The sequence below is a fragment of the Dermacentor albipictus genome, chromosome 10 (genome assembly GCF_038994185.2).
Source record: "Dermacentor albipictus isolate Rhodes 1998 colony chromosome 10, USDA_Dalb.pri_finalv2, whole genome shotgun sequence".
Classification (NCBI taxonomy): Eukaryota; Metazoa; Arthropoda; class Arachnida; order Ixodida; family Ixodidae; genus Dermacentor; species Dermacentor albipictus.
The window spans coordinates 1,102,352-1,111,348 of record NC_091830.1 but is presented as its reverse complement, the minus strand read 5'-3'; the positions used below and the strand labels follow the sequence as shown (position 1 = coordinate 1,111,348).

At 44.3% G+C, this 8,997-nt stretch overlaps 1 long non-coding RNA gene across 1 annotated transcript; it reads right to left on the bottom strand.

Moving 5' to 3' along the window:
* Nucleotides 1-3,946, bottom strand: LOC135911976 (uncharacterized). Its single transcript, XR_010567530.2, has 3 exons — nt 3,784-3,946; nt 1,757-1,831; nt 1-1,688 (listed from the first exon to the last, which is right to left on the bottom strand). It is a non-coding gene; the product is annotated as an uncharacterized lncRNA (long non-coding RNA).
* Between the last annotated feature and the right edge of the window lie 5,051 nt (nt 3,947-8,997).

Sequence of the window (8,997 nt, the reverse complement as noted above, 5' to 3'; positions counted from 1 at the left end):
CAGCATGGCGTCTCGCTTGTAGTGTTGTGATGTGAGCGTGCAGCCGTGTTTTGGGCTTTATAAGTCGGTTCTTTATTCTATGTTGCGGGATGGTGTGGGTGTGGTCCATGTTGGCCGTACAGCTGGCAGTTATGCATCCGAGGGATGATCCTGTTCAAGTTTCCGGCGGTATGCGGTTTTCAGCGGTCACGCCTGTTGCAGGAGTGTCACTCGACGACGTTACGAGCTCGAAGCTGTGGTCAGATTCCTCGTTGGCGTTCCGTAATTCTCTTCGCACGGGTGCGGTATGTTGCAAAAGCCGCTTTCGCGATCTATCGTCGTCACGATAGATCGGGTTTTTTATTAGTATAAGTAATGATCCAGCTGTAGGGCACATGTAACCGACAAACGGAAGTCTCAGGAGAGCACCTGAGATGATAGTAGAGCAGGCGGCGCAGGAACTCTAGGGCACCCGAGGGACAGTGGGGGGATCAAAGCTCGAAGCAGAACGATACGTAGGTTGGGGCCGCCGAGGCAGGCGTGTGCCAGGGAGTGTTCGCACGGACAGCTCCCCTGGCATGCGCAGCCGTGCCTCGCAAGGTCGAGATACTTTAAAGGCACCTGCGCCCATGATATTTCTTTTCCCTCGGCGCAGTGAGCACGATTCACGAGAATAATGTGGAGGGCATCCGGTGCAGTCGCAAATGCATCATGACAAATGTAGCTCGCGTCGCCTGGCGTCTGTAGTAATATCAGAGTTGGTTGTATGAACTTTATGCATAATACGCTTTGTTACGGTACCTTAACAGAATGGGCCTAGAGGACGGTGTTGGTACATTTCTTCGTACCGCCCTAATCCTATACCCCCACTACAAACACACACATACCCCCTTTATTTTATGTATACATACAATTCCTTGCCATGACGGATCATAGCATCCTTTATTTTTGAAAAATAAAGGAGGCTATAGACCGATTGACCAGTTCAAGTTCTCAACTTGTCAGTAACTATCGTAGGAATCACTGTAATAAACACAATTCCACGATCGGATTGTTTACTTTCATTTTTTGTTGTAACACTGAGGACTACATAGAACTTTATTTTGTATATGTGAGAGAAGTATATGGATATCACTAGCTTACGCCAATGTGCGATACACAGACAAAGCAGCTGCTACAATATGAACTGCATTGAGGGCCACACAACACATACGTAATTAAAGGTGCAAAATATAGGGGGAAGTTTCAAAATACGCTCTGTAGCACTGCAACGTATAACATATATTGTATGTGTACAATAAATATTCAACAATACAATGCATCAATGTCCCATTTGCCTTCAAGTTTATTATGAAGTTCAAGTTTACTGAAGTTTATTATGAGCATATGTACAACAGGAATCTACTAACACACCCGCAGTCAAGGTGGCTGTTCGAGGTGTGCTGGCTGCCTCAGTGCAAGAAAAAGAAATTGGGTAAATGTCGACACCAGTGCCACTGCTTCTTGCCTCTGACCTGCACGTGCCTCTGCGGCATCTTTGTGCACAAGTGTGCTGGCGTGGTGAGGCGTAGGAGTCATCCGAGAGAAAGAGTATTGTTTACATGGAGAAGTGGCTGTTCACATTACCTGTCACTTTCCCTCAAATGTTTTCTTGGCGACTAGGGTGACACACCCGCAGTCAAGGTGGCTGTTCGAGATGTGCAGGCTGCCTAAACGAAAGAAAAAGAAATAAATTGGATGAATGTCGATACCAGTGCTATTGCTTATTGCCTCTTACCTGCATTTGTCTCCACGGCCTCTTGGCTTGCGGAGTCTGTATGAGGGAGCTGCTGTGGCTAGGCGTAGGCATTGTCTAAGCAAAAAGAAAAGGCCATTTAAATGGGGAATTATGGAAATAAATGCAGTTGTTATGTCTGCTTCTTGCACTCTTCTTGCCTAAAAGTTTTCAAACATAGTGTCCAGAACACACCAGCACTGTGACTGCTTCTGCTTTTTACCTGCAGGTGTTGCTGCGAGATCCTTAGTATGGCTGCGTGCAGCATTGTAACACTTGGTGGAGGCATTTGAAGTGGTAGCCAAAAATATAAAGAATCATCCTTGCCTGCATGAATGCTTTCACTTTCTAAATGCAGTGGTAAATATCACTATCAGTGCAAGGCCATAGCTCGAAACTGAATTTTTCCTTTAGTGCTTCTTAAGGCGTCTGATGTGTCCACATTAGATGTGATGTGTTTGTTTTTATTTATCCCAGTGTGGAGAGAGCATCATTAAATGTTTTTTTATTTTTGCGTGTCTTGTTTTTTGGTTTATTTCTGAATTTATCATGATGCTAAAGTGACTTATGCAATGGCAATCAGCTTTTGTTTTAAAAACAATGCATTTCCTGACCCATTGTATGACATCCCCTCACTCACATAATTTTGCAGAGTATTCTACCTATATTGACTTGCTTGATCTCCACTAAAGAGTCTTGCATTTTCGAATACGACTCTTACCTTAAAATCATTCGACACTTCTCATAATTTCTGTACCTTGGGCTTCTGATACTCTGCAGTCACCATCTTTACTTGTTTCTGACTAGAAATATCTTCTTTAATTTAGAGCTTAAATTTTATTTTTGGAACACATGGAAGGGCTTGCCATTGCATATCTGCATAAAAGGGAAACATGTTTCATTAAACATTTGCAAAATCCAATTGAATATTGATGAATGCAGCTTGCAGTGTGATATGACTGAATGAGCGATAAAAGTAACTCATCTCACTTGGTAAATGAAAGCACATATTAGTTTGATGCACAAGATACGTTACACTAACGTGGTGGGTTCTCTTGCTTATACAGCAAAATAATCGGTGCGCGAGAAAAAAATTATTTTTGCATAATCCTTGTACACACTGACTTAAGGAAAATGAGCTGGAGCTGTCCACATGATGTACTTATTTTACCTGCGAGTATGGTCAACAAAAATGTGTCCCAGCTGCTTAGTGGTATTCGGGATTATGTCAGTATTGCATATGTGCCTGTTGTCGAAAATAATTGAATTTTGAAAATGCTCGCAGGGATCTGATATGCATATCTGCAGTTTATGGATACATGTAAAAGATTCAGCATCAAGGGCAAGTGAACGGTCTCACAGGCCCGGAGTCGATCATGCAAATAGATTCGCTGCACAAATTTGTGACCAAGAAAGATATTCCACATGAGATGGCATGCAAGGAAGCGTTGAAAATATTGCACAGTTAATAAAACGCCTACGCTATTAATATGTGGGTTGATGCACTCGTTATGCAAAACGGAGGTGAGGCGTGCAGACAGGACACAAGAGTAGAGTATTTACAAGCAAACAACACGAGCCCCGCCCACTTCTCTACTCTTGTGTCCTGTCTGCACGCCTCACCTATGTTTTGCATAATGAATCCTTACCAACTAGCTCAGCTTTCTGTCGTTCTAAGTATCGATGCACTCAATTTCGTCCACATTAGGCACTCGCCTCTTGATTACTTCGTGGCACAGAAATACTCGGCATCAGGCTGTTTTTCTGCTGTGGCCTTTGTAGAAGCATGATTGTTCAAAGTGCAACAATTAAACAGATTGTTTTAGTTGCTTGTGGCTTCGCCAGTACAATTCCGGTGCGCTGGTCCGCCTGTCCAGCAATTTCCTACTGAAGGGAAACCTGCAAATAAAAACACCGCTCCGCATGCAGAAAAATGCTCTACTGTGCCGCTTGTCAAAGGATTGTGATGTACCACAAGAGCTGCCTACTCGCGTGATATTCTCAACAAGGAGATGCATTCGTTTACTTACATGTGAAGGTATATGCCAGACCACTTCGGGGCTTCGGTGGCACATAAGGCACGAGTGTGCCATAGCGTCCGATGTCGACGCGCGATCGCATGTCAAACCTAAACTGTACGAAACTACTACGCACCCAAAAAACAGATTCGAAACCGAAATTCGCGTCATCCTTTAGTGCATGAATGCGTACATCGTGATTTGTATAAGTCATGGACTTAGCGATCGCTTTCTGTAAACTTAATATTAACGTACCGCCTTCATAAAGCCATCAGGTATGCGTTTTTAGATGACAAAGCATAAAGTGACCTCTACCTGTTCTCAGCTCTTTCAATAGTAATTGCGCTGGCCACATTGACCAGTAGCAACAGGGCGGCGCCCTAGAGGTTCCCACTTTTCCGGCCCAGCTTTTCCTCTAGAGTTGTTCTACTAACTCTATGCCGGAAAACTGGGAACCTCTAGGGCGCCGCCCTGTTGCTACTGGTCAATGTGGCTAGCGCAATTACTATTGAAAGAGCTGAGAACAAGTACAGGTCACCTTATGCTTTGTCACCTAAAAACGCATACCTGATGGCTTTATGAAGGTGGTACGTTAATAATAAGTTTACAGAAAGCGATCGCTAAGTCCGTGACTTATGTAAATCACGATGTACGCATTCATGCAATAAAGGATGACGCGAATTTCGGTTTCGAATCTGTTTTTTTGGATGCGTAGTAGTTTCGTTTGACATGCGATCGCGCGTCGACATCGGACGCTATGACACACTCCTGCCTTATGTGCCACCGAAGCCCCGAAGTGGTCTGGCATATACCTTCACATGTAAGTAAACGAATTTATCTCCTTGTTGAGAATATCACGCGAGTAGGCAGCTCTTGTGGTACATCACAATCGTTCGAGAAGCGTCACAGTAGAGCATTTTTCTGCATGCGGAGCGGTGTTTTTATTTGCAGGTTTCCCTTCAGTAGGAAATTGCTGGACAGGCGGACCAGCGCACCGGAATTGTACTGGCGAAGCCACAAGCAACTCAAAGAATCTGTTTAATTGTTGCACTTTGAACAATCATGCTTCTACAAAGGCCACAGCAGAAAAACAGCCTGATGACCGAGTATTTCTGTGCCACGCAGTAATCAAGAGGCGAGTGCCTAATGCGGACGAAATAGAGTGCATCGAGACTTAGAACGACAGAAAGCTGAGCTAGTTCGTAAGGATTCATTATGCAAAACAGAGGTGAGGCGTGCAGACAGGACACAAGAGTAGAGAAGTGGGCGGCGCGCGTGTTGTTTGCTTGTAAATACTCTACTCTTGTTTCCTGTCTGCACGCCTCACCTCCGTTTTGCATAACGAGTGCATCAAGCCACATATTAATAGCTTAGGCGTTTTATTAACTGTGCAATATTTTCAACACTTCCTTGCATGCCATTTCATGTGGCATATCTTTTCTGGTCACAAATTTGTGCAGCGAATCTATTTGCATGATCGACTCCGGGCCTGTGGGACCGTTCACTTGCACTTGATGCTGAGTCTTTTACATGTACCCATAAACTGCAGATATGCACATCAGATCCCTGCGAGCACTTTCAAAATTCAATTATTTTCGACAACAGGCACATATGCAATACTGACATAATCCGGAATACCGCTAAGCAGCTGGGACACATTTTTGTTGACCATACTCGCAGGTAAAATAAGTACATCATGTGGACAGCTCCAGCTCATTTTCCTTAAGTCAGTGTGCACAAGAGTTATGCAAAAATAATTTTTTTCTCGCGCACCGATTATTTTGCTTTATAAGCAAGAGAACCCACCACGTTAGTGTAACGTATCTTGTGCATCACACTAATATGTGCTTTCATTTACCAAGTGAGATGAGTTACTTTTATGGCTCATTCAGTCATATCACACTGCAAGCTGCATTCATCAATCTTCAATGGGATTTTGCAAATGTTTAATGAAACATGTTTCCCTTTTATGCAGATATGCAATGGCAAGCCCTTCCGTGTGTTCCAAAGGTAAAATTTAAGCTCTAAATTAAAGAAGACATTTCTAGTCAGAAACAAGCAAAAATAGTGAATGCAGAGTATCAGAAGCCCAAGGTACAGAAATTATGAGAAGTGTCGAATGATTTTAAGGAAAGAGTCGTATTTAAAAATGCAAGACCCTTTAGTGGAGGTCAAGCAAGTCAATATAGGTAGAATACTCTGCAAAATTATGCGAGTGAGGGGATGTCAAACAATGGGTCAGGAAATGCATTGTTTTTCTGCAAAACAAAAGCTGATTGCCATTACATAAGTCACTTTAGCATCATGATAAATTCAGAAATAAACCAAAAAACAAGACACGCAAAAATAAACAAAACATTTAATGATATTTCAGCAGAACTTTTTGTTGGGCTAGTTGGTGCATATTACTGAAGTACTATAGCGCCAAACAGACGACACAAGAAGAAGAGACATGGACACAAGCGCTCGTCCGTGTCTCTTCTTGTGTCGTCTGTTTGGCGCTATAGTACTTCAGCCATTTAATGATGCTCTCTCCACACTGGGATAAATAAAAACAAACACATCACATCTAATGTGGACATATCAGATGCCTTGTGAAACATAAAGGAACAATTCAGTTTTGAGCTATGGCACTTGCCGCATAGATGTGGGGGGGCCTTGCACCAATAGTGATAGTTACCACTGCATTTAGAAATTGAAAGCATTCGTGCAGACAAGGATGATTCTTTATATTTTTGGCTACCACTTCAAATGCCTCCACCAAGTGTTACAATGCTGCACGCAGCCATACTAAGGATCTCGCAACAACACCTGCAGGTAAAAAGCAGAAGCAGTCAAAGTGCTGGTGTGTTCTGGACACTATGTTTGAAAACTTTTAGGCAAGAAGGGTGCAAGAAGCAGACATAACTGCATTTATTTCCATAATTCCCCATTTAAATGGCCTTTTCTTTTTGCTTAGACAATGCCTACGCCTAGCCACAGCAGCTCCCTCATACAGACTCCGCAAACCAAGAGGCCGTGGAGGCAAATGCAGGTAAGAGGCAATAAGCAATAGCACTGGTATCGACATTCATCTAATTTCTTTTTATTTCGTTTAGGCAGCCAGCACACCTCGAACAGCCACCTTGACTGCGGGTGTGTCACCCTAGTCGCCAAGGAAACATTTGAGGGAAAGTGACAGGCAATGTGAACAGCCACTCCTCCATGTAAACAATACTCTTTCTCTCGGATGACTCCTACGCCTCACCACGCCAGCACACTTGTGCACAAAGATGCCGCAGAGGCACGTGCAGGTCAGAGGCAAGAAGCAGTGGCACTGGTGTCGACATTTACCCAATTTCTTTTTCTTGCACTGAGGCAGCCAGCACACCTCGAACAGCCACCTCGACTGCGGGTGTGTTAGTTGATCCCTGTTGTACATATGCTCATAATAAACTTTAGTAAACTTGAACTTCATAATAAATTTCAAGGCAAATGGTACATTGATGCATTGTATTTTTGAACATTTATTGTACACATACAATATATGTTATACTTTGCAGTGCTACAGAGCGTATTTTGAAGCTTCCCCCTATATTTTGCACCTTTAATTACGTATGTGTTGTGTGGCCCTCAATGCAGTTCATGTTGTAGCAGCTGCTTTGTCTGTGTATCGCACATTGGCTTAAGCTCGTGATATCCACATACTTCTCTCACATATACAAAATAAAGTTCTATGTAGTCCTCAGTGTTACAACAAAAAATGAAAGTAAACAATCCGATCGTGGAATGATGTTTATTACAGTGATTCCTACGACAGTTACTGACAAGTTGACAACTTGAACTGGTCAATCGGTCCATAGCCTCCTCTATTTTTCAAAAATAAAGGAGGCTATGATCCGTCATGGCAAGGAATTGTATGTATACATAAAATAAAGGGGGTATGTGTGTGTTTGTAGTGGGGGTATAGGATTAGGGCGGTACGAAAAAATGTACCAACACCGTCCTCTAGACCCATTCCGTTGAGGTACCGTAACAAAACGTATTATGCATAAAGTTCATACAACCAACTCTGATATTACTAGACGCCAGGCGACGCGAGCTACATTTGTCATGATGCATTCGCGACTGCACCGGATGCCCTCCACATTATTCTCGTGAATCGTGCTCACTGCGCCGAGGCAAAAGAAATATCATGGGCGCAGGTGCCTTTAAAGTATCTCGACCTTGCGAGGCACGGCTGCGCATGCCAGGGGAGCTGTCCGTGCGAACACTCCCTGGCACACACCTGCCTCGGCGGCCCCAACCTACGTACCGTTCTGCTTCGAGCTTTGATCCCCCCACTGTCCCTCGGGTGCCCTGGAGTTCCTGCGCCGCCTGCTCTACTACCATCTCAGGTGCTCTCCTGAGACTTCCGTTTGTCGGTTACATGTGCCCTACAGCTGGATCATTACTTATAATAATAAAAAACCCGATCTATCGTCACGACGATAGATCGCGAAAGCGGCTTTTGCAACATACCGCGCCCGTGCGAAGATAATTACGGAACGCCAACGAGGAATCTGACCACAGCTTCGAGCTCGTAACGTCGTCGAGTGACACTCCTGCAACAGGCGTGACCGCTGAAAACCGCATACCGCCAGAAGCTTGAACAGGATCATCCCTCGGTTGCATAACTGCCAGCTCTACGGCCAACATGGACCACACCCACACCATCCCGCAACATAGAATAAAGAACCGACTTATGAAGCCCAAACACACGGCTGCACGCACAGATCACAACACTTCAAGCGAGACGCCATGCTGCTACGCTGCTACTGTTGCCGGATTAAAACTGACTACTGTCACCAAGTCTAGCAAGCGTCTCAGGAGCTGGCAACCTCGGCGCGTAGCAACATGGCGGCGCTCTTGAGGTTCCCGATTTTAATGCATGGGCCCTATGGGTAGCTTGTCCTCTAGAGTCAGTATAGTAACTCTATGTTTTCCGGCCCAGCTTTTCCTCTAGAGTTGTTCTACTAACTCTATGATGCTAGCCACCATTGCGGCGCTATTGCGGTTCCCGATTTCAATGTATGGGCCCTATGGGTCAAACTCTATGCTATGGGTAGCTTGTCCTCTAGCGTCAGTATAGTAACTCTATGCCTAGAGGTTCCCACTTTTTCGGCCCAGCTTTTCCTCTAGAGTTGTTCTACTAACTGTATGTCTATCGCACTCTTTAGTTCACAGCGCCACCGCTATTATTTCCGT